Source organism: Uranotaenia lowii, chromosome 2 (assembly GCF_029784155.1).
Source record: "Uranotaenia lowii strain MFRU-FL chromosome 2, ASM2978415v1, whole genome shotgun sequence".
NCBI lineage: Eukaryota > Metazoa > Arthropoda > Insecta > Diptera > Culicidae > Uranotaenia > Uranotaenia lowii.
Window position 1 is genome coordinate 279,117,158 of NC_073692.1, and position 26,870 is coordinate 279,144,027.

Genomic DNA, 26,870 nt, shown 5'->3' on the forward strand with positions numbered 1-26,870 from the left:
TTTAAAAAAATAAATGATTGCCCGAAAAATATTCATACACCAACAGTGTTGATGTAGGATAATAAGTTCCATATAAAGTTTGTAGGTAATACTACTAAGTCAATCCGTCACATCGTGTAAAGTTTTTAACGGCACCAAAAATGTAAAAATTTCAATTTTTCGAATTTTCTATGAGAATTAATAACTTCATAAAACACTCTCACGATGTGAGAAACTATGGTATCATCGTTTTGTTATCATTAAATGATAATGTAAATTAAATGATTTTATTAAATTATATTAAAATAAAAGTTAAATAAGTGTTGTAGTACACAAATGTTACATCGAACCATGCTGTTGCATGATGCTCTGTTTGACTGTACTTATTTGTATCCATTACAATGAATTTTCTACTTTTGAAATATAATAACTTTATCCATTGAAAAAGTAATAGTTTGAATTTTAATAAGCTCAACGTCCACAACTTTCTTCAAAACTAGTGTAAAGAGTTATTGTGTAGGATTTGAATAGTCCTTATTTCCCCATTCATATTCCAAAAACATTGTAAAATTTATAAAAAGGTGAGTTTTGAGATTTTTCTCATTAAAGTATTAAAAAAACAGACCCATATGCAAAATCAGGAACAAACAGTGTAATATTGGGTAAGCTGATACATTTTTCCTCATGTGTTAACATTAGGAACACCCATATGTTAACATTAGGAACAATTAGTGCCAAATTAGGAACACCGACATACTTTATAAAACATGATATTTTTCGTAAATTAAGGCGTGAAATGATTGTTTCAAACCAAAACAGAGTTCAGAAAAAAATTTGGAACTTAGTTACCAAAAAATTGTATATCTAAGTATTAAAGATTCGGCGCAATAATATCAAATCTAAAAACCTCTGACAAACTATAGCGAAATTAGGCTCATTTACCCTACTGTTTTTATTTCAATCCAGTCCCTTAAATAATTTGTTCACGTAAAAATAAATGACACATGATTCATTTTGCGACCTGTAAAATTACGGTTAATGTCCTGCTCCTTCTTGTTACAGGATATTCAGAATAATATTCGCTTGTTGCTCAATCACGATTTGGCAACGATTTTATCCAATGTGAAGATTTTTTCTTCACAATGACTCCGGAAACTGATTTCTACTTTATTACAACTTTGAACTTGATAACAACATTTTCCGGAACTAGATTTGTATTTCACATTATCGTTTCCTAAGTTACCATGCGTATTTTTTCAAATATGTCTTTATTAGTCTTTTGATCATTACATTCAAGTTATATTATTAAAGTTAATTAAGTGTTCAGATCAATTATGATCAGTTCAACACTTTGATTCAGTAAATTCTTAACATTGTTTATTTGACTTAAATTTTATATCAATGAAGTTTTTGATGTATTGGAGAATATCCTGTAGAGCAAAAAAAATTATAAATTCAAGCCTAAATCCTAAAAACTAACTTAATTGTAAAGAGAACAAATCTCTGCGATCGATTTTCCTCTGAAGTTAGAGATGATTATTTGTTGGCCATCTCTTCGATCGATTAAATGCCCGCAATCCGATGAAGATCTTCGGTGCTGTGCCAAGGTGGAAGCCGCAAAATCATTTTCAGAACCTTGTTCTGAATCCTCTGGATGGCTTTCTTCCTCGTCGCGCAGCAGCTAGACCAAATCGGAACTGCATCTATTATCGCTGGTCGGAACACCTGTTTGTAGAAAAGCATCTTATTTTGCAAGCACAACTTGGAATTCCTGTTGATGAGAGAATAAAGAGATTTAGTGTATTTATTACATTTCGATTGAATATCTTAAATGTGATTTTTAAAAGAAAGATTCCGATCAAGTGTGAGTTCCAAGTACTTCACGTGATCAGAAAATTTTAATGAAACCCTATTAATAGTTAAGGAACGATTTTCATTAGGTTTTAAAAAATTTGCTCTTGGCTTATGGGGAAATAAAATAAGTTGAGTTTTGGAAGCGTTAGGAGAAATTTTCCACATTTTACCACCCGTAAGTTTCGACTTTTGGCTGAAAGCAAAGTATCATCAGCAAATAATCTCCTACCTTTTCCTTCTGGTACATCAGGAAGATCAGAAGTAAAAATATTGTATTAAATTGGCCCAAATATACTGCCCTGAGGGACCCCAGCTTTATTGGGTGTCCTTTCAGAGCATGAATTTTGGTAGCTTACTTGTAAGGTTTGGCTAGTCAAATAATTTTGAATAATTTTAGTGAGATATAGAGGAAAATCAAATCGAGCTAATTTAGCTACTAAACCTTTGTGCCAAACACTATCAAAAGCTTTTTCAATATCTAGAAGAGCAACACCAGTTGAATAACTTTCATATTTGCTAGCGTTAATCATTTTAGTTACACTCAATGTCCATGATGAAAACCAAATTGTTCATCAGAGAAATTGGATTCTGATTAATGTGAAACATCATTCTATTCAAAATAACTCTCTCAAATAGTTTACTTAAAGAAAGAAGCAAACTAATTGGTCGGTAACTTGAAGGCTCTGAAGCACTTTTTCCTGGTTTCAAAATTGGAGTTACTTTGGCATTTTTCCATTTATTGGGAAAATAAGCCAAGTGAAAACATTTGTTGAAGATTTTACCTAAAAAATTGGAAGTGCTTTCAGGCAACTTTTTAATAAGAATATAGAAAATCCCATCTTCCCCCGGAGCTTTAATAGTTTCAAATTTTTTGAAAATCAATTAAAATTCATCAATATATGTTTCACAAGAACTTTCAAATACATTTTGCTTAGAAAGAATATCATCAAATTCAATGGAAATTTGAGCATCAATAGGACTTACAACGTTTAAATTAATATCATGAGCAGACTCAAATTGTTGGGCTAATTTTTTAGCTTATTCTGCGTTAGTCAAAAGGAGCTTATCTCCATTTTTCAAAGTAGGAATTGGCTTCTGGGGCTTTTTCAAAACTTTAGATAATTTCCAAAATGACTTTGAGTAGGGTTTTATGTCCTCTACTGCTTTTGCAAAATTTTCATTGCGAATAGAATTTAAACGACGTTTGATCTTTTTTTCAAGGTCGCAATACATAAATTTCAAATAAGGATCCCTAGTACGTTGATATTGGCTTCGACGAATGTTTTTCAGTCGTATCAAAAACTGAAGATCATCATCGATCAAAGGTTGATAAATTTTTGTTTAACTTGAGGTATTGAAGCGGCTTTAGCATTGACTATTGAAGTTGTCAAATTTTCTACAGCCAAATCAATATCTTCTATTGAATTCAGTGGAACGTTTACATCTAAATGACGTTCAATAAAATTTGTATATCGCTCCCAGTCAGCTTTTTGAAAGTTAAAAGTTGATTTTAAAGGGGTTTCAATGGGACTTTGGGATAAAAAAAAAGTTACTGGAAGGTGGTCTGAATCAATGTCCGCATGAGTAACTAATTGACTACAATGCTCGCCTAAATCCGTTAGAACCAAATAAATTGTGGAAGGATTTCTTATTGAAGAAAAACAAGTATGCCCATTAGGATATTCAACAGTATAATAACCTGCAGAGCAGTCATTAAATAAAATATTCCCATTTGAATTTGATGAAATATTATTCCAAGATCGGTGTTTTGCATTAAAGTCACCAATAATAAAAAATTTAGATTTGTTTCTGGTGAGTTTTTGTAAATCTCCCTTCAAAAAAATTTTCTGTTCACCGCTACATTGAAAACGCAAATATGCGGCAATAATTATAATTTACCCCATGGACGTTTCTAATTCAATTCCAATTGTTTCTAAGACTTCTGTATTGAAAGAAGGAAGAAGTCTTAATTTGAGACGGCTATTGATGACAATAGCTACACCCCCACCTTGTCGATCAAGTCGATCATTTTGCAAAGCTTAAAAGAAAGCATTGCTTTTCAAGTTATTTTCTGGCTTTAAAAAAAGTTTCAGCGATGGCAGCAATATGTATGAGTTTTCAAAAATAAAAAGAACTCATCTTGGTTAGCCAGCAAAAATCGAGCGTTCCAATTCATAGAATTTAAAAATCTATTTAGATCCATGAGGGATTCGTAAAGTCATAATAATTTTGTTAGAATAATTAAATGAAGTTTTGAAAGCTTCAAACATTGAATTTGCTTTCAACATAAATTGTATTATTTCCATTAAATTTTGATGCAAAAATTTTATTTTTTCCTCAGTAATCTCACCCAAATCGACAAAATTGTTAGGATCAAAAAATGAAGCAGAAGAACATATATTTGAATTTCAGGGACTTTCCCAAGCCTTCGCATGTACGTTGAGACTTGGTTTTTTCCCATTAGTTTTATCCGAAGCAGGCAACCCATTTTCAACCACCTTTGAGAACGTTAAACAACGAGTCTGTGGCGCTGAATCAGCACAGGTAACATTAAAATCATTTCGAGCATTACCAAGACGTGATTCGAAGGCTGACCGCGAACAGGCAGATTGTTTGCCGGCCTGACATGTGAAGGCGAAAAAGAGGGAGGAGGAGAAGAAACTTTTCTGACAACTTTGGGATTTTTCCTAGAAGCAATAATTCTTGCCCTAACGGGACAGTCTATTGAATTGAAGGAATGATTACCTGCGCAATTCGCACACTTGAAAAATTCTATTTGTGGTTTATCACCACCAAAACAGCATTTAGATTTTTCATGATCAAATGAGCCGCAAAGCATGCATCTGGCATTCATTCTACAATTTTTAGTGCCATGACAAAAAGCTTGACAACCACGAAATTGTGTAATATTTTGAAGAAAACTGGTAGAAGATTTTCGAAAAGGTTAAAATTTGACTCGACAATTAAACATAAGACGAGCGTTTCAAGAATTTGCAAATTATTAACCTGATCCTTTTAAAAATGGATCAAACAAAGCTCAGGAGCAAAACCAACACTACTGATATTATTCGTTTTGGTTTTTTTCTTCATTTGAATTACTTAAATTCGAGAAAAACCTAACAAAAAATTCAATTCGGTTGTGATTTCATCCGGTGTCTGCTCACCGGTGAGACCACGAAGTACAACTTTAAAAGGACGATCACTTTTAGTGTCGTACGTAAAAGATTAATGTTTTTTATTATTCAAATAATATGAAATTGTTTTGATATCGTTAAAAAATTCCGCCAATATACGAGCCGTTCCTCTTCGACCCATCTGGAAAGAAATCTTCACATCCTTGACGAAAGTGACGATTTTTTTTTTCGAAAGGCATTGAAGTCAGGCATCGTGACCGTAATTGGTGCAACCTTTTCGTTTTTAAGAGTATACGAAGAAGAAGCCCAGACAACCATTTGGTGGGTATTTCGAATTTGCAACGCAAATATACATGCAAATATACCTGTAAACATATCGTATATAATGTAGCAAAACCAGTATATACGTATCATTTTGGAGGCCATATAGGTACATTAGCAAACATATTCTTGATTTGGATTGTATTAAATTACGATTTGCACGACTTGTCATGCGCATCATTTACGACTACCCTGATTCTTTCTGGAATATACTATGACAATTTACATTATCATATAGATGATTGAGCTTGACACGACATTTTTAGTAACAATATGGAAAGTTTGACGACTTATTTGGTCGTCTTTTGCGACTTGAGTCAGGGCTCTCATTTTCCGTCAGTTGAATAAAAATAAGATTAGTATTTTTTTTATACTTTAAACCAATCAGTTTATTCATCCATAAAAATAATAAAAATGAGATTATTTCATAGAAATGCAATTTTTGCTGTCAAATTCAAGTTTATATCGTACAAGTTTATTATTTGCCAGATTTCTGATTTTATTGTTAGTACCTGGACTTGATCCCCTGACCATACGATCTGCAGCTCATGATGGTTCCTCGAAGCTAAGGGATATATAAATTCAAGAGGATTTGCTTCAAAGGCATTAAACCAAAAGCAAATCGTATATTTCTATAACTTAAATCTTTTAAATCGTAGAACACGTCATCGATGATCTAAAAATAGACCAACATTTTAAAACCACCTTTAATTCGATTCCAATCATCGATGTCCCATTATCATAAACGATTTTATTGAACTTTTTTGTATTCTTTAACGATTGCCAGCAAATACGTTTTACGAAAATCAGACATGCGAATTAATTTGCAAAGGTATACGATTGCATGCACATTATTACGAATCAATGCAGTTATATACGTTTTTTATTTCGAATTATTTTATGCATAGCACGAAAAAATCTCTCAGTCACGGCTGATCACCGTATATCGGTCGTTCCACGGATTTTTTGCGAATTGTCGTACACAAAGGTCGAGTTCATATGTACATAAATACGAGTCTCTCTTCTTGTCGTAATAAAATCATGCAATGCTTTTAAATACGATAAAGAATATGCATGAACCGCACATTGTAGGTGCAGATATACGAAAATGGGTATAAATAACATTCTATACGATGTTATCTGAAAAGAAAATACGACTTCTGGTTGTCTGGGGAGGTTTCTTAGTACTCTTATCAGAATTAAAAATGAATATTCCTTTATCACCGATGTTATGAAGGACATGAAATGAGTTGGAAATTTCAACTTTTTTGGGCGATTGACCTGGATTAGGTTCGGCAATCCGTTTTCTTCCGACTTTGACGCCGGCCGAAGGCTTCCCCGTGCTGGAAAGAAAAGAGAAAAATTTTAATAAAGGAAAATGAGAATAATGTTAGCACTGAAAAGTGCGGATTGAAAAACAGGTAAGAATACAATAAAAAGTGTAAAATGTTCAAGCAGTTACACAGCAACGATACGATGCTTCGGCGTACGTGTTGACGGCTCAACGATACAGATGGAAGTGATAAGACCTTATTTTGTTTCAAGAACAACACTTTAACTTTTTACAGTTGCTAGCGAAACCAAACTCGTGAGAAGTAAGCAAGAAACAGATTTTTTTTCATATCAATTTTAAAGTTCCAAAAATGTAGAAACAGAAACCAATAAAACTTGAGTTGAGTAAAGGCTGAATTTGTTTAAGAATAAAGTTTCATGGACCTTGAAATATTATTTTCAATCAGCCAAAAAGCTCCGTGGAACTTTTGTACTCTATGTGAACTTATGGGGTCGTTCCTTAAGTGATATCGGAAATTTTGGTTGCTTGGTATTTATTGTGTTGTTTTGTTGTGAAAACATCCTAAAAATGATGTAATATTTATTATTTTCTAGCAGAAAAGCTTTTAGAACCTAGGTTTAATTATTAAGAAAAAAAAGACCTGAAAATCCCTAACAAAGACGGATTCATTTTGAACCTACTCTATCACCATGAAAGATGAAAGCTCATGCGGCACAGTGCAATGCCCAGTTCCGGTGGCAATGCGCCCCTGATTTGTTTACAATCATTCGAAAAAAAAATTCTATAACATCACATAAGTGAGTGAGTGCACGACCTTGACTCAACACAGCACAGCTACCGAAGAACACAGTCAATGAATTGCGCCAGCCAGGCGGTCTCCTCATCTTGGACGAAGAGATGTGCGTTAATCGTCGACCGACAAAGACAATATTTTTTTTCACTTCACTTTCAGGGCCCGATAGCGTATTCGTTTGGTTCTCGGTACAATAAACCCCATATCAATGCACACAGTTCGTTGTTTTTGTGTTCTTTCTCCGAGGCGCACGAAATTCCCTAGCGAACAACTAGGTATGACGCCTGGCCCCACGAGAGGAACGAACGATTCTGGGCATGGGCCAAAGTAATAGGTCAAGGTCATGTTTGTTGTGAAGCTGCAGTTTGTTTTGGTAGATTGCGATTGTCTACGTCCTAGATTGCTCTCGAAAGACTTAACCGTGCAAAGCTTTCGTAACATTCGAAGAATCCAAAAAACCTGAGTCTTTTAACAATTTCGCGACGGATTCAACCAGTTATGTCTCAACTGTGTGTCGTTTGGTGAAGTTTATTTCTGAGCGAGTCAGTATGATAAACTGTCATATGTGACTTTTGAAGTGACTTATGGGGTTTATATATAAATGACCCAGATGATAACACCATCTGAAAAGTTTTATCATATGGGAAAGGTAAGCTAGTTCAGAAACAGGAAATTAAAACAACTGGAATAGAAAGCTTAAATCCTAAAGGGATTTGTTTATTTTCTGTATCGATAACAATGTTTGAACTATGACAGCGTGGTTGACTGAATCAAGATACCGAGCAAATGTTTTCTAACCCCAACCAGTTATTGCCAGACCCAGACGTTGCTCGTCGTCGTCAGTGGAGCCGACTCTGTCCGTATGGAAAGAAGGGAAAAACGCAGATAAAGCCGCTTATTTCTGAGAAAACTTATACACCGACAAGTTGAATAAGCCAGTACGCTGCCGCCACCACACGACGACCAAGGGTAGGTTTTTTTGCGTTCACGTTCTGTTTTCGAAAGTTAACACCAGCAACGCCGATCTCCGCATAAAGATTGTCTGTCGGGCAAATCATTTCGATTGCACATTCATAGCTTTAATCGATATATTCCTGGACAGAGACAGAGAGTAGCCATCTGTGGACACATTTTTTTGCATCAAACTTTTATAAACAATGTATTAAACTTTGTAAAACTCTATACAAATTGATGCTTCAAAAACTTTGGACAGATAGAATAACTAGTCTCGTAATAGGACTTACACAGCTGAGCAGTAGAAGCGTTAACATATGAAACGTTTACCTGAGGGTGGCCAGCAATTTGAATTGAATTTGAATGTTTTAGAAATAATTTACAATTTTATTTTAGCAACAACAAATAAAATTCCTTACAATGTCATCTCCACTGTCTGTAGAGAAAGTGATTAAAAACTAAGGGACAAAACACATTAGAAAATATTTTTAATTATTTTTTTTATCTGTTTTTTTCTTTAACCTTTTTCATGTCTCTTTATTTGTTTTTTTTTTCTGTTAGTTCCCATATCGTTTCTCTTGTTCTCTTGTCTTTCAGTTTTTTTTATTACTTCTATCTTTTCCTTCGGCCTTTTTGACCAATTCAACACCCAAAATTCAGCCTCTGTGCCAATGGCGTGTAGTCAATTTCATAGCATCATTGGTACAAGAAGATAACGCGACCGGCACTGATTCGATTTGCGCCCACCGGCATTAACCTCCCAGCGTAACCGAATTGCGTATGTCTGAATGAAACAAAATAAAAACGTTTTCGCGTCCCTCCCCATCGCATCACAAGCCGAAGAAGGATAGAAATAAATACCGGCCAACACCAGGCAGCCAGCGAACCGAGCACTGTGCGTGTGAATGTAGCAAAAGCAACAACAAAAACATCCTTCTAATTCAATCCGCCGGCAAACACGGCTAAGCTGTGCGTGTGTATGTAGCAAAAGCAACAACAAAAACATTCCTTTAATTTACCGGCAAACAACACCGGCCAAGCTGCCCGGCTTTAGCAGCTGTGTATATGTAGCGTGTGTATGTAATAGCAGGCAGTAAGCAAAGCACAGTTCTCATTCAATGGGTTTCCCGTTCCTTCACTCCCGTTCCCTTTCCCGTTTCCATCGCAAGACAAAGGAATGCATTGAAAGGAGGCCAAACGCCGGGAAGCCGCCGTTGTACGTTTTTTTTTGTGATTGATCGGTAACAGAAAGCCTATGACAAATATACCTCGTCCTGCATGAAGCTCGAATAGTACACTGGTTAGAATGTCGGACTGGCAAGACGATACAATTGGTGATTTGAGTTCGATTCTTACTACAGCGCTGTGGTTTTAATTTTTATTTTCTTGTTTCTGGGATGAATTATCCAATAGGAAGGAAATCCCATAAAATGTTTTTCTTGTTTCGCTTGAATGTAGTGGTCATCATTTTGGTTGGGAGCCGAGTCCTTATGCCAGTTACGGTTTTTCAAACATACCGTCTTCGGCACAGTGCACATTTCAGCGCATTATCGTCACAGAGATTTGCTAAAAAGGCATTGGATTTTTGCAACCTCTTCTATGGGTGAATATGTTCTTTTTCTGCTTCTCATTTTTATCGTATCTTTCTTATTCACTGCTCTATTCTTGTTTCCCTTCTCTGTAAAGTCTTTTGCCGTTTTAATCGCTCTATTGTTTCTTTTTTTTCTTCTCTTAATTTTTCTATGCTTATCGACTGCTCTATTCTATTTCTTGATCCTTTTAACAAACTCTCTCGTCTTTTTGCTTTCTTTTTGTCTTCTCCTATTTTTCCTCAATTACATTGCATTTTTATTATCCTTCTTGTTCGTACTTTTACCGTATTTTTTTATCTTTTATCTGAATTTTTAACTTTCTCTCTCTCTCTCTCTCTCTCTCTCTCTCTCTTATCCTTTTCTCTCTCTGCAGGGCGTTCGATAAGTTCGAATACCAATTAAAATCACTACAATTGAAAATAAATTGACCAGAATAAGAACTTATCACAAAGGAAAATCAATTTTAACTGATCAATCGCACCTTTTGTTTTGTTGAAATTTTACCTTAAACCAAAATAACGAGCTTTAGAGATTTCTCAAGCCCATAACGATTTTATATGGAGTCAAAATAGGTTTCCTGTATTTGTTTATTCTCGACAATTTGTATGAAGTAACGAAATTATCCAAGAGGGGGAATGGGTAATTTGATTTTCTGGTGTACACGGATATGTGTTATGCGGTTCAAAAAATCTTGACGAGGCAAGAAAAAAACACTCTGGGACCAAAAAAATCAACCGTGGGAGAATAAAACTATGAAGCGAGTTGTTTTGTTGCCAATTGTTTTGAAAGTCAGCTTTGTACTGATTTTATACAGAAAATATCTTCTTTGTTTCATAACTAAAAAAGTTATGGAAGAAAAACTTCCATGGTAGATTTTTCTTAGCTCCATAGTGACTTTTCCTTGTTTCGTCAAAATCTTTCGAACAGTGTGTTGCACATCCGTGTACATCAGAAAACCAAGTTTTATACATTTTTGCCCTATCTCGGAAGCGAAAGTTGTCGATGGCCAGAAGTGTAACCTGTACATGACACTCATTAGACCGGTTGTTCTCTAAGGGCACGGAACGTGGATATTGCTCGAGAAAGTCCTGCGCACACTCGAAGAATTCGAGCAATTCTGATGCGATATATGTAGGAAAGAAGCAACCTGTGATACCGGGCTCCACTGTATCGATGTAGTGGATATACCATGGTCGAAGGGGAGAACAACATTGATGACAGACCGGATAACAACAAGTGCAGGATTGGGTCGTTAAGTAAAATAGTGAGGATCTTTGTGTAACTTATTTCTGGTAAGTCCGAAGTACCACACAACCCAAGCAACCAAAAGTTTGGAAAACACTTAAGGAACGAACCCATAAGTTCACAAAAAGCTGCATAAAAGTTCTGTGGAACTTGTTTGCTGTTCAAAATACTATTTCGAGATGCATGCACCCAAAATTCAGCCTCTGTGCCAATGGCGTGTAGTCAATTTCATAGCATCATTGGTACAAGAAGATAACGCGACCGGCACTGATTCGATTTGCGCCCACCGGCATTAACCTCCCAGCGTAACCGAATTGCGTATGTCTGAATGAAACAAAATAAAAACGTTTTCGCGTCCCTCCCCATCGCATCACAAGCCGAAGAAGGATAGAAATAAATACCGGCCAACACCAGGCAGCCAGCGAACCGAGCACTGTGCGTGTGAATGTAGCAAAAGCAACAACAAAAACATCCTTCTAATTCAATCCGCCGGCAAACACGGCTAAGCTGTGCGTGTGTATGTAGCAAAAGCAACAACAAAAACATTCCTTTAATTTACCGGCAAACAACACCGGCCAAGCTGCCCGGCTTTAGCAGCTGTGTATATGTAGCGTGTGTATGTAATAGCAGGCAGTAAGCAAAGCACAGTTCTCATTCAATGGGTTTCCCGTTCCTTCACTCCCGTTCCCTTTCCCGTTTCCATCGCAAGACAAAGGAATGCATTGAAAGGAGGCCAAACGCCGGGAAGCCGCCGTTGTACGTTTTTTTTTGTGATTGATCGGTAACAGAAAGCCTATGACAAATATACCTCGTCCTGCATGAAGCTCGAATAGTACACTGGTTAGAATGTCGGACTGGCAAGACGATACAATTGGTGATTTGAGTTCGATTCTTACTACAGCGCTGTGGTTTTAATTTTTATTTTCTTGTTTCTGGGATGAATTATCCAATAGGAAGGAAATCCCATAAAATGTTTTTCTTGTTTCGCTTGAATGTAGTGGTCATCATTTTGGTTGGGAGCCGAGTCCTTATGCCAGTTACGGTTTTTCAAACATACCGTCTTCGGCACAGTGCACATTTCAGCGCATTATCGTCACAGAGATTTGCTAAAAAGGCATTGGATTTTTGCAACCTCTTCTATGGGTGTACAGCTCAATAGTTCGTAAAAAATCTCTGTTATACTCTTTTGTAAGCTTGAAAGTTTTTAATTAGTTCCAACGGGTGTTCAAAAGCAACTTTGCAATTTAGGAACTTTGAACAAGATTTAAAGGCTTAATTCTACATGTTTCGTACTTCGTTCAAAAACAAACACGTCGTTACTTGGGAAACGACAATGTGAAGTACACATTTATTGCGGAAATTGCCCCCATTTAGACTTCTGTGCAAATAATTTCCACGCATAAATATTTTCGCACTGACGCATACATATATAATCGATGACAGTTTTTCAAATCAGCCGTTGCTCGCTTCTGATTTTCGAATCACATTTCCAAAAGGCATAATCGTTGATGTTTTGAACCAAAATTGTTATGAAATGCGAACCAAGGAGTTTAATAATGAAAGTTGATCGACCTACATTTAAAAAGAAACGAACAGAAAACAGAATGCATTCTGTACACTCCGGTACTAGGATGTTAGTGAAACAAATAAATCATAGATTATTCGGGCGTTATTGGAATACTGAAAAAAATAGCTAAAATTAAGAAACCATCGACTTTTTTTTATAAGACACGCCAGTCGCAGTTGTTTTTAATTCAATTTCATCTTAAGATGTAAAGCATATCGATAAATGTCATTATTTATGTATGCGTCAGTGAGCAGATTATACTGCGCGCAAATTATTTGCACGATTGTCTAAATAGGCAATCAGCGCAGTTTGTTGAGTACGGCAACGGTGCGTATGAATGTTGATTTTTTAGTAGAAATAATTTTAAGCAACTAACCTTTTGTCTTATACTCCCTTTTTAACTTTTGGTACATGATTGTTAACATAAAGAATGTGATGGTATTAGTGAGTGCGGAATTTCCACCTGTCAAATCAGATTCTCACAATAGTCTAAAAATTCATGCAATTGACAATAGTTCCGCAAGAACTTTATTACAGCTTTAAAACGGAAATGAAGTAGAAATTATGAACGTCGTTTTAAAGAAAATCATCACATCAAGAAAAATCGTTGCTTGCTCATGATGTTCATATAGAGCAGCACGTATGTAGCTCGGTTTTCAAGCAATTAGCTCGAGTTCGAGGCTTGGTAAGAACATGTTTTTTAAATGTGAGTCAGTAACTATTATGGTTGATTGATTTGAATGGAATTAGGGAACTTGTGAAGGTTGAATCGTTGAAGTAATTTTTTCGGTTTTTTCTATTGCTTATAAAAGTTTAGCAATGTTTACGAACTTTTTGTCAACTTTAAAGTTCGTTTAGCTACTTAAAAATTGAGCTGAAAAGAAGTTGTATTACAATACACGATTAAGCTGATCAAACCTGATAGAGGAATGTTATCCGAACTTTTGGTTGCTTGGGAATTGAGTAGAGTGCAATTTAGATAGAGAGACATTTTTTTGGAAGTTTAATTGAAAGGTCGCTGGAAGCTGAATAGAAGGTCATTAAAACTTCTTTTGGAACTTGAAAGAATCGATAAGAACTTAACGTTTAACGCTCATTTTCCATTCCCTTGTTCCTACCTCTTTTAGTCACGCCCGCTGCGTTGTCCGATTGATGTGTTCGGCAGCCGAACGAACACGAGTTTGAATTTTGAATTCGCAGAACTGTACGCTCGTTTTGCTAATGTTTCCTTTGATTGCAGTAAATTCAACCGAATTTACCCGATGCTCCCTTACTGACAGGGTTGCCTTTTTTTCATAAATCAGGGACTGGTGAAGATAAAAAATCAGGCTACGTCAAAACGTCTAAGTAACGGCACTTTCGCTAGAAGTGATGACTTTTTTTTTGGTCGTAGCTCAACATTTTCACTTCAGCAATGGTTTCCCTGCTACTCCTTTCCATCACATTCACAAAAATCAGGCAAAATGTGGCTTATTTTCAAAAATCAGGGAAATACAATGCACGGTGGTCCATAAATAAGATTTAGCGGGAAACAATTATTTGCATCTTCTTTTAAGTTTAGTGATTTACTGCTCGATGAAAATTATCCTGGGTAGTTTCTAGAAAGTTTTCTTTCGTGTTTTCTTTATCTTATCTTTTTCGGTTGGAGGGACGTTTGTGTACTAAAAAATATCCTAAAACGCAAATGCATACATTTTCACAAAACTTGATGAGAACCACTTGTAAATTGATTGAATTATAATATACTTTATCGTATTTTCCGTTTATTATGTATGGGAGCCCTTTTATCCTTAGATGGGAGGGACTCTTAATTTAACTGGAACAATTATTTACTCGATAAACTACTTCATGCAAAATTTCACATCAATCGGTCAAGTAGTTACTGAGTTCTTGAAGAACACAGTTACAAATTTTATCTATTTTTCAAAAGATTTTAGCGATTTTTACTAAACTTCAAACAACGATTAAAAGCTGTAAACAAAAAACATATCTTCAATTTTTTATATTGAAAAAGCTGCAGTATGAACATTTAAACGCAATCAACGATAAATTTTCGACTTGCTCCATACGGAGTAATGGTAGCTCAAAAAGAATTATTTTTCATCACAAATTGCTTAATAACTTCAAAACAGAAAAAAATTTTGGTTATTCGTTTTCCACAAAAGATACGCATGATGATTTTCTAAAATATTGCCGAACAAATATTTTTGATGCAATATCACCATGGAAAGATATAATGAAAAAACTGTTTTTTTAGGACCCCCCTTATGGAAACAAACTTCTATAAACCTTTTATTCTGGAGATAGATGTTTGGTGTCTTCGACAAAGTTTCATGAATTATAAGGTTCTACAATATTCTACAATTTCCCGCCAAATTTCATTTCTGGATCACTGTGCAATGGCTTATCGGGTTGTCAGACTGAGCCTCGAAAAATCAGGCAAATCCTGAAAAATCAGGCACATTGGCATTTCTGCTTACTGATGCTTTTCCGAATTGAACCTACTGATGGCATCGTCACAATTTGAGTTCAACGAAATAGAATCGATATGCAAATGTGACAAAGTGCGAGTACGTAGACTCGCGATTCTAACATGTCTGCTACCCAGTATGTATGTATGTATGTATTGTATCCACCTTGGGTTTACGGCAGCGCCGCGGTTGTGGCAAAAAAAAATAACCCACACGTCCATCTTGGTTACCACGCAACACAATAATAACTCCTCAATGAGACTTCTAAGGGAGTGGAGTCGTAAGCAGAGTCACTAACGGTATCCAGGGTAAAAAGGGGAAAAGTCTCGAGAAGCTATAACCACGTTGTTGTCTAATCAAGATAGCATGCAAATTATAATCCCGCCGCCAAGGCTTCCGAAAAAAGAGTGCGTCCTTATTTTACAAAAAGTAATCAAACACTATCTTTTTCTCAACCATGCCAAATTCCCTTGACATAAATTGAGGAACGTCCAGTATTCGAAACGGTACTAGCATACACGGTAACCCGCTCTTCTTGTAAAACGAGGATACCCAGATGCCCCTGCCCTTGTTGTTCAAATACATTAACGAATAAAATGTAGTTAAACGAGATCATATAATATATTATAGTATGTTGTAATGGGATATAATAAAATAACATTGTAAAACATAAGGTAAAATAATATAATATAACAATATAATTTCAATAAAAGAATATTACAATTGACATAGAAAATATATCATTATATGGTAGGTATGACTAAATATAATATCTATCTACGTGGAAAAGTTTGAACAATGTTTATCAAATGTGCAAAAAGAGTTCAAATCACCTGAAAAATTATGAGCAACTTAAAAACTAAACCGTATTTTATCAGCGGAAACTGAAATGAGAATAGAGTCAGTTAAGTTTGATCTGGTCAAATCCTGAACAAATGTGAGAACCAAGGTTAGAATGTTTGAATTAATCAATCTATTTTCCTGCTGCTGAAAATCAATATAATTAAAAACAGGAGAAATCATATCCTGATGCGCCTTACCCACGTTATATGATAGTTTATATAATGATAAATAAAATTAAATGAAATTTAAAAATATACATTTAGTGAATATAGTTTCGAATGAATAATCAAATATGATATAATTTAATGAATAAATGAAAAATAATAAGATAAGAAATATAATTCATTTTTATGTTTAAAATAGGTTCACCAAATATCCTGAAAAAAAAATATGTTTCTAAATAAATTTCAAGATAGTATATATTTGTTTTCTGCCTGAGTATTAACATTTTCACTATTCTCATGTACGGCTGCATATGTAGTGTCGTCAACTTTTATACCTGTAAGATTAATTGTTTTAAGAATATACCATGAATGATTGAATGTCCATTTTCTAGTCTGACTATTTTGAATAATTAATTGGTAGTTTATGAATGGTAATTTTTTTCTGAAAATGAATATTATTGTTAGATATATAAGTACTGAACCTGGAAAGATATTGAAATATAATATAATATAATATATTACAATATAATATAATATAAAATATAATATTAAAAAAAAATATATAAAAAAATATAATGTAATATAAAAGAATATCACATAATATAGTAGTATATAATATTTATGCTAGAAGAGTTTGAAGCATTTTGATTCAATGAATAAGAGAGTTGAACTCTGAAACACCTGAAAAAATATAAATGAAGTGTTAGTTTGCAAACATGTTGAAGAAAACTAACCGCGAATTCAAACCCCTGAAAAAAAACTATTAAACAATTGACTGGATAAGCAAAATGCCTTAATGAAAATTCCTGAGTCTCGTTCAATTTGTTAGCGGAAACGGAAATACGAATAAAGTCAGTAAAGTTTGATTTGATCAAATCCTCACCAGATATAAGAACAGTAGTTAGAATGTTTACACGCTGACCCATTTGCCTGAAAATCAAAATAATTAATAAACAAAAAATGTAAAATTGATTTGAAATTGTCAACATAAAATCACGTGGAAAAATTATTCGTGAAGTGGAATTTCGATGGTATGAGAACAATTGACTGGTTAATTGATAGTCAGTAGCAATAACAATTTTTTAAACTATTCATCAATGCAGACTCTGGCATTTAATAATAAGATGAGGAAATTGAATATGTAGTGGTTTGAAAATACACTATGATAACTTTAACGTTATTAGAAAAATGTAAAAAGGAACGAGGTTTCATTAATAATGAATAACTAACTTGTGAACCGATGAGCTTTCAAAACAGTGATTTTAAGAATTTGCCCTTGTCTTAATTCAACTCCAAAATATTTTAAATGAACAAAATTAACCAACATAAATGAACAAATGTTATACAATACATTACTATCGAAAACACCAGATCAATTCAATGTAAAACTACAATGTTGTGCCTCCATACAATGGTTAATGATATATTCAGCTGAAAATAAAGCCAGTACTTAAAATAATACATATATGACAATGCACCAAAGCAAATAATAACCAGTTAGAACAAAAAGAAAAATCGTACGTAACACATTTGCTCAGAACTACACTCTCTTTCTTCCCACTATGCCCTCCTTGATCACTCCATTCCATAAGTTCTAGGGTTCTAGATTTTTTTGAAATGATTCAATTTAAAATGAATGACAATTCATTCAATTTAAAATGAATGACAATTCATTCAATTTAAAATGAATGACAATTCATTCAATTTAAAATGAATGACAATTCATTCAATTTAAAATGAATGACGGTTCAGCTTCAGCTTCTTCGTACATGCTTCCTATACATATAATTAAAATTTAAAATTAAATACAATTCGTTCTTATAACCAAATTAAATAAAAAGAAAATTAAACTTAGCTAAATCGTTCGGTTCGTTTACATCTCTCCGGCCTGCTGAAAAGGCGTCATCAAACGATCACAGTACCTAGCTGATGGTTCTTCTTGCCCTTCATGCTATCCAAAACGAAAAACGAAGCATGCTATGCTTTTCGTTCAGAAAATGACATTCACACACACGCGAATCGGAAACGATATGTTTTCAGCCTGCCCCCTTCCCTTTCTGTTCCATGGCCCCATAACTTAGTAACAAAGGTTGAAAAATCAAAACTTAAGCAGCATTATTGAACCCATTGTACCAATTCTCGATCCTGTGTTCAAATTATCAAGAGGCCCCCATTCTTTAAATGTAGCACTTTTCATCACTGGCTCCGGCGCAAAAAAAAACACGATTCAAAGGCAACTAAACTTTCGCTTTCACCGACGCCATATTTTTCTTCACGTAATTTAACTTTTATAGCTCTTCTGATAAAAATATCTTTCTTCAACTTGACTCGATACACTTTTTATAATTTCTTAGGAAACACCTCTTTATCATCACAATAACCATATTCGGACGTGCTTAAAATATCCAAGCAACTTGAACAGCAAACCGCAAACGGACCGACTAGTTAAATGAACCGCACCGCTAGAGTTCTCTAACGCGACTGACCTCTTTTTGTCTAACATGTCTGCTACCCAGTATCTAGAAAGTTGCGGAGGCTGGACGGATACGCTGGGCAGGACATGTTGCGAGAATGCCGGACAACTTGGCCAGCAAAACAGGTGTTCGCTGCGAATCTGGTAGGAACGATACGAGCTTCGGCGCAATGAATAAGATGGTTAGACCATCTTGATCTGGCGTGATCTGGCGAATGTGGGATGCCCGAGAAGTTGGAGAACGGTTGCCTTGGTCCGAGTGAAATGGAGGAATATTATTCATCCAGGTTACGTCGTGAGACAAAAAACCATGTAAAAAAAATAAAGTTTTGATGATAAAAGACAGGATGCCATGTATCCAATAAAATCTACGAAAAGAAGCGGTCCTATGTGATTTCCTTAAGGAACACTGAACAACATGTCAAAAAGGTCAACACAAACTCAACCAAGAGTGGTTGCATTTTTTTCCATTTAGAGTAGTAATCCATATAGATCGACCGAAAATCCACTTCTTTTCCTTCAATTGAAAAACTTTTTGAAAATATCCCACCCTAGCGTGCCACCAAGCAGCTGATTTCTCTACACAGACGCAAAACCAGTCGACGTCGTCGTCTGAACTGAACGTGCCGCCGAGCGGCTTATAAGTGTGTCAGTTCAATGGATCCGCCGTGCCTCCCTCAACTCTCTACCATTGCACCGTCGTGACGACGACATGGTAAATTAACCGACCGACGACGGATCAGCATCAGTGCGGGAGACCTCAGCAGACCTACCTACCTAACTATTATGCATCACACACATGAGATGCTGGGTTCAATAAATTCGCAACAAGGCAGCCGAAACAGAACAAAAAAAACAGCGACAATGTGGTAACGTAGCAGCAAGCAGCATCAGCAGCTGATGATGTTCGTGCTCGAGGCCGCCGGATTACCGACTACACCCCCTATTATACCTATGATATTGAATCGAAAAGCCTCATCGATCGTAGTAAGCCTATATTGGCTGTCTATCTATCGTCCCCGACTTTGCCATGCGGGGGTTGTTGTGAACGAGTTTGTTGGGTTGTGAGTGAGCGAGTGGACAGAGGCAACTCTGACTGAACGTGGAGATGAAGTGAATGGTTGGTTTGTCCGTCGTAGTTCCCCCCGGTCGCCATAGGAAGGTAGGTACCGACTACGTAGTGTGTGTCCGTACGCTTTCTCATAACGTCAGCCAGCACCGTCGTCGTCGTCGTGGGCACCCCACACAGCTGTTGTAAACAGAGAGATAGTCGAGGTTCTTGTTTTATTCTTTCTCGTCCAAAAACGTTTCATACCTACCGTGGTCGGGAAGCGAGTCTGACTGTCTGAAAACGGAGCCAAACAGCTTAGCCATATACGCCATTTGTTGTATTGAGTGGATTGAGCCAAGCCAAGAGTGGATTGTTGCGGGAAGAAAACACACAACTGTTGTTCTATTTTTGTTTACAACTTTTCTTCTTATTTTCCCTTCCGTCGTCGTCGTTTTCGTATTACTGCTCCGGGTGTTGTGTTTTGTTGTGTACGGGTGTTGCGGGTACTGTGTAGTGCTAGTGTACCGACTGACTGACTGACTGTGCTCTGGCTGATGTGTGGTGATGTTGCCTGGCTGCCTGCTGCTGCAGTGTGAGTTTAGTTCGGTTCAGTTCAGTTCAGTTCAGTCAATTCAGAGCCAGGCAGGCAGGTTCCATTCCGCAAAACAGAGGGATAGAGTACGGGTTGTGTTTTCTTGGCCAATTAGTACGCGCCAGAAGTTACGCGAGGAAACACTCTTTACACTGCTGATTCAGGGAGGAGAGCTCGGGAAGCTATTAAAACTAAATAAAACGGCTTAGCCAGCAGCAGCAGAACAGCTTATTTTGGCATTTCGCACCCTTCGTCTTATTCTTGAACTAGTGCAGAAAAAACAGGAAGTTCGGTCCATATCCACGCGTTGTGTTCTCGAGGGATTCGTTCAAATAGTGTGCTAAGACGCAAGAAGACGTGGTTTCGTTTGGCGTGAAGCGTAGTTAGATGATATTTGGATCAGCCCCCCTCCTCGCGTTCAAATTGACAAGCCACAAGGCTTATCGATCTGTGCAAAATTGCAAGGGTGCTGTTGACAAGTGAATGTAGAGCACGACGTCACTCGGAAATTGGTGTAAAGTGGTGGCTTTAGCTTGGCCTCAAAGGGTACAGAAAAAAGTGCACACATAATTTCGAGGTGCGTAATTTGCGGTTTCGACAACAATAGTCTAGTAATTCTGTGTGGCGTCTCGCGAGTCCATTGCCACAAATGGGAAACCGTTGTTTCCTACAAAGAAGGAAGTGAAGGAAAAGAACGGAACCAGTCGATTCCATTTGGTTGGGGCTAAAGAGGCCATACAACAAGAAAGCAGCGCTGCTGTTTGCTATCCAAGAGGAATTGGAGGCGCGATTGGAAATAGCGAGCGGGGATGCACTGTTTGTGGTAAGCCACCGAACGTCGACGACCGATGGACGGACGATAAAGAAGCCAACTTGAGACGGAATAAGTAAGCCCGAAAGAAAGAGCATAGAAAAGTAGTGAACCGTTAAGCCTGGGGGCCCATAAGCTCCCCGGGTCTAAGGGGGAACAACAGCTCTCTCAGCCCACATCTTGATGTGTGCTAAGTTTCGTTCCGTTTCTATTCGGGCTTTGTGCGCTTCGCAACCACAGATGCCAGATGGCGTTTGCTGCAGCCAAAGCACCAGCAGATAATTCCATGTAATTTGAGCCCCTGTTTATTATTCAATGATAACTGAATTTTCTACGTCTTGCTCAAGATATTTGGGCTTCCAAGAAAATCCTAAAATAAACTTTTGATTATTTCATGCTTAAGCCAAACAGTACAATTTTTTTTCAACAAATTATTTTGATACCATTCTTTAATTGACTTTTGCTCAATTTTAATTTGAAATAAATGTATAAGAATTCTAAGATGAAACAATCCAAAGCAATACTGACTCCTGAAAGTACTTGTACACCAATGAAACTTGAACATCCAGGTTTTATTAAACAAGAAAAAAATATTTGAAAGTATCCTTGAAGATAGTGTTGATCGACATCGAAACGTTGGGCAAACAGTTTAATTTATTACAGACCCCTTTCGTTTTTGGCTACATTTGATTTTGGCAACATCCGATTTTGGCAGATGTGGCATGTGGCACATGAACGGTTTTGTTTTAATCGACATAACCATTTAGTATTCGCTATAACAGGACCAATATTAAGACAAACAACATAGATACGTTTTTATGAATTGAATGTTGATAAATATAACAACTATAAAAAAAATTATAAAGCACTCTAAAATGAAAAAAAAAACATAAAAATTTCAAAAAACTCAAAAACAAAAACAAGTAAACAAAAGGACAAAAAAAATCTTTAAAAAAATGACAAAAATAACAAATATGATAAAAATAACGACATTCTAAAGATAGCAATAGAAGTTCGAAATGTTTTTAAAATATGAAAAAAATAACAAAAAATTACTAAAAATTATCAAAAAATGATGAAAAATTGAGATCATTATGATAATAATAGTTTGTTTCTATGAATAGGTCGGAAAAAAGTTGATGAAAAAACTGTTCGATTTTCGCACGGTTCTAATTTGGTAACACTAATTGCGTGTTGCCAAAAACGAAAGGGCCTGTTTATGATTTTCTACCTTCTTTTTTAATTTCGATTCTCTGATCGGTTGGAGATTATTTATTTTAAATTCTGAAATATTTACTCTTATGTTGAATTTCGATTCTGCATTCCCTCTCAAAATTATTAACTATTCTTGATTTGAGAGTTTTGAATAAGATTTCGATTTCTTATTCTAATTTGAGGACTAATTTAATATTGTCGATTCTGAAACTAATATCTAGTTTTTATTTTGAACTGTGGCTGTGAAATTTATTTCATATTTCTTGCTTTGACTCTGAATTTGGTTTCCGAATAAGATACTGGATTTTTTTGCCAGCATCAAGTTAATCAAAATATTTAGAGAATAAAAATGCAAACAGAAGCTGAGAATTTCTTTTTCATATTATTTTGTTACATAAGCTTAGGGATACCATACGTACTCTTTTAAGAGTACATGTACTCTTTTTCGATCGAAAAATAGGCGTACTCTTCTTTTTGGAAAATGTTACGCAATGTACTCTTTTTTTTCTTGAAAGGCATTTTATCAGAGAAACGAATTTAGTTCTTCCAATTCATGAAGTATGTGTTCTAACATGCACAAGAATTTTAGAAAAAAAACCAGCCCTCAATGCATTCATTGCACGATACCTCAGTTTTCCTCCTTTGTTAAATTGTTCAAACGTTAAAAACAAAAGGGAAGGATAACGAAACGACTTTAATATGAATTTTTCGTTGAGACAAGTTTTCTATTCGATTGGCTTTACTTACTTACTTACTTAATGATCCCGCGCCGATCCTCCGGTGCATAGGGCCGTGGTAAAAGACCTCCACTGTTGACGATCCGGAGCCAGCGTCTTCACCTGGTCCCAGTCAAGATTCTCGTCGACAGTTCGGATTTCAGAGGCTAGGCTTCGCCGCCACGAGTTTCTGGGCCTGCCTCTTCTTCGATGACCTTCTGGATTCCAATCTAGCGCCTCTCTGCAAATCTCGTTTTCATCTTTTCGCAGCGTGTGCCCAATCCATCTCCACTTACGTTCCCGAATCTCAATTTCTAGCGCCCTTTGATGACACCGGCGATGTAGTTCCTCATTCGAGATCCAGTTGCCAGGCCACCAAGCGCGGATGATGTTCCGCAGGCAGCGATTCACAAAAACTTGCAGTTTTCGCGTCGTCACCGCATATGTGCACCAAGTTTCACACCCGTACAGCAATACGGATTTGACGTTTGAGTTGAAGATTCGGATCTTAGTTCGTAGAGAGATCTGGCGTGACCGCCAGATGTTTCGGAGACTCGCAAACGCAAATCGGGCTTTTCTGATCCGGGTTTCGATGTCCTTCTTGGTACCACCATCAGTCGTAATCTGGCTACCAAGATACTGGAAGCACTCCACTGTCTCAACCTGTTGTCCAGCTACCACGAAATTGGAACGATTTTCTGTATTGATTTCCATCGACTTGGTCTTTCCGACATTGATTTTGAGACCTGCTGCCTTGGAGCTTTCGGTGAGGTCTTCGAGTTTGCTCTGCATGTCTTGTTGTGTTTGGGCGAGCAAAACAATATCGTCTGCCAGGTCAAGGTCGTTCAGTTGCTCCATGGTTGAAGGATTCCACGGCAATCCTCGGTTCGGTGCACAGTCGATCGATCCAGTCAGAATCTCATCCATTACGATGAGGAAAAGTAGCGGTGATAAGATACATCCTTGTCTCACTCCAGCAGTTACCGGGATTGGTTTGGACAAGACACCATCGTGCAAGACCTTGCACGAAAATGCCTCGTATTGTGCTTCGATGAGATGGACTAGTTTCTCTGGGACCCCTCGTCGCCTTAGAGCCGCCCAGATGTTTTCATGGTTAAGTCGGTCGAATGCTTTTTCGAAATCAACGAACACCAGCAGAAGAGAGTCCTGGAATTCGTTGATTTGTTCCAGTATGATTCGTAGCGTTGTGATGTGGTCCACACATGATCGTCCGGATCGGAATCCAGCTTGTTGCCGTCGGAGTGTAGCGTCGATTTTCTCCTGGATCCTGTTCAGGATCACTTTGCAGAGTACTTTGAGGGTTGTACAGATCAACGTTATGCCTCGCCAGTTACCACACTCTGTCAGGTCTCCTTTCTTCGGGACCTTTACGAGGATACCCTGCATCCAGTCGGCCGGGAATGTTGCAGTATCCCAGATGTCAGCGAAAAGACGGTGCAACATTTGTGCTGATAGGGCAGGGTCGGCTTTCAGCATTTCAGCAGGGATGCAATCGATCCCAGGTGCTTTGTTGGATTTCATGTTTTTGATTGCCGCTTCTATTTCAGCCAGCGAGGGCGCTTCCGAGTTGACGCCATTTATGCGACTTACTGTTGGCGCTTCGAGCTGCGGGTTTTGTTGGCCATCGCTATTCGTGACTCGGAAGAGTTGTTCGAAGTGCTCAGTCCATCGTTTGAGCTGATCTGTTCGATCGGTCAATAACTGACCTGCTCGGTCTTTTAGCGGCATTCTTGCATTAGTCCTTGCACCACTGAGGCGGCGAGAAATGTCATAAAGTAATCGGATATCTCCATTGGCGGCGGCTCTTTCTCCCTCTTCGGCTAGGGAGTTTGTCCAGGCTCTCTTGTCTCGTCTACAAGCTCGTTTAACTGCCTTTTCCAGCTCCGCATATCGTAAGCGGGCGGCTGCTTTGGCTGACCCGGTACATGCCTGCTCAATTCCGACTTTCGCCTTTCTCCGATCATCGACCATCCTCCAAGTTTCATCCGACATCCATTCACTCCTTCTTCCACAAACTTTACCGAGAGTACCATGGCTCGTCGTGATAAAGGCATTCTTGATTCCACACCACTGTTCTTCGACTGTTCCGTCTGTCGGCAGCTCCGAGGCTCGGGATTCTAGCTGTTCAACGTATGCCCTTTTCACCTCTGGATTCTCCAACCGGCGGACGTTGTATCGACACCCGACTTTCTCCTCGCGCCGTTGGACACGCGCAACTCTCAGTCGTATCTCGCCAAGAACGAGGTGATGGTCAGATGCAATGTCTGCGCTTCGTTTGTTGCGGACATCAAGAAGGCTCCTTCTCCATTTTCGGCTGATGCAGATGTGGTCAATTTGATTTTCTGTTCGGCCATCTCGGGATACCCAAGTGACCTTATGCGCTGGTCGATGGGGGAAGAGCGATCCACCGATCACCATGTTGTTGTTGCCACAAAATTCTACAAACAGCTCTCCGTTTTCGCTCATCTGTCCTAGGCCATGGCGCCCCATGATACGCTCAAGGTCTTGATTGTCGGAGCCAATCTTTGCGTTGAAGTCGCCCAAATGGATTTGAATGTCACCCTTCGGAATTTTCTCTACCACGCTGTTCAGTTGACTGTAAAACTGCTCTTTCTCCTGCAAGTCGGCAACGTCAGTTGGCGCATAAGACTGGACCATTGTAAGGTTTCTAACCCGTGTTCTAAATCTGGCTACGATTATTCTTTCGTTTATCGGTTCCCATCTAATGAGGGCCGCGTAGGCCTGAGGGCTTAACAGGAAACCAACTCCTCGTTCCCGAGTAGCATGTTCTCCTCGTATGCCAGAGTAAAGCAGGACTTGCCCGGATTGTGTCTTGTGTTCTTCAGTATTAGGCCAACGGACTTCGCTCAGTCCCAGAATTTCAAGCTTGAGGCGGCTAGCCTCTCTAGCAAGTTGTTCCAGTTTGCCTTGTTGGGCAAGGGTTAAAACATTCCAAGTTCCAATTCGTGTCGTGTTTTCATGCTAAAAGTCGTCGCCAAAGTTCCAGGTCGGTCATTTCTTTCGGATTCCGTAACAATTTCAAATCGGGAGCAGTAGGTTGTTAGCCTAAAGTCGATTGGCTTTGCTTTCCTATTATTATACAAAATTAAGAAAAGTCTCTTCCTGACCTCTAACTAAACTATGCATTAACCAGCGCCTTCAGTAGTGCAATAATTTCACTAACAGTTGGCAAAATATTAAACTTCGAGTTTCTCAAAAGGCTCGTACACAAATAAAAATTAACGATTAGCTATACAGTCATGTGAGGCAATAAGATGGCGAAATTGTTTGTTTTATATATATTTTTTTTCGAAGCTCGACATCTTTCTGAGTCCATTCATATTTATTAATAAGGCCGGAACAAATTTCAAATCCTCCTTTTGTCACTCGGAGTTGGAACATCGCGAGGGGGGGGGGGGGGGGACAATAAAAAATAATGCGAAAAACAAATAAATTGGAATAAATTGCACGGAAGCTTGTATGCAACAAAAATTACATACTAAATTGTTGCACAAAACCTCTAAATCAAGTAAATTTTTATCAAATAACTCAATCAAATCAAGAAAACAAAAGATTGAATAACTTTCATCTTCTTAAATTTGTTTTTTGGTCTTGTAATCTTTCAGATATTGGAAATTTTTATCGAAATTTTCATAAATTACTTTAAACTTTATTTATAAATTTCGAAGGGGGGGGGGATGACAAAAAAGAAATTGACATTTGTTCCAGGCTAATTACATTTTTTTTTCAAAAACATCAAAATTTATTTTTTATGCGATG

General features: G+C 37.3%; 1 protein-coding gene across 7 annotated transcripts in view; it reads left to right on the forward strand.

Moving 5' to 3' along the window:
- Nucleotides 1–26,870, forward strand: part of LOC129748415 (protein yippee-like) — a 308,978-nt gene that overhangs the window by 247,851 nt on the left and 34,257 nt on the right. The window contains exon 1 of one of the 7 annotated variants that reach the window (XM_055743031.1): nt 20,010–21,214. The exons of 2 other annotated variants lie outside the window; for them this stretch is intronic. The gene's annotated coding sequence lies outside the window, so the exon portion shown is untranslated. Of the gene's footprint in view, nt 1–20,009; nt 21,215–21,244; nt 21,427–26,870 lie in introns of those variants that run through there. 4 more of the 7 variants (XM_055743030.1, XM_055743035.1, XM_055743036.1 and 1 more) reach the window with 4 other exon arrangements.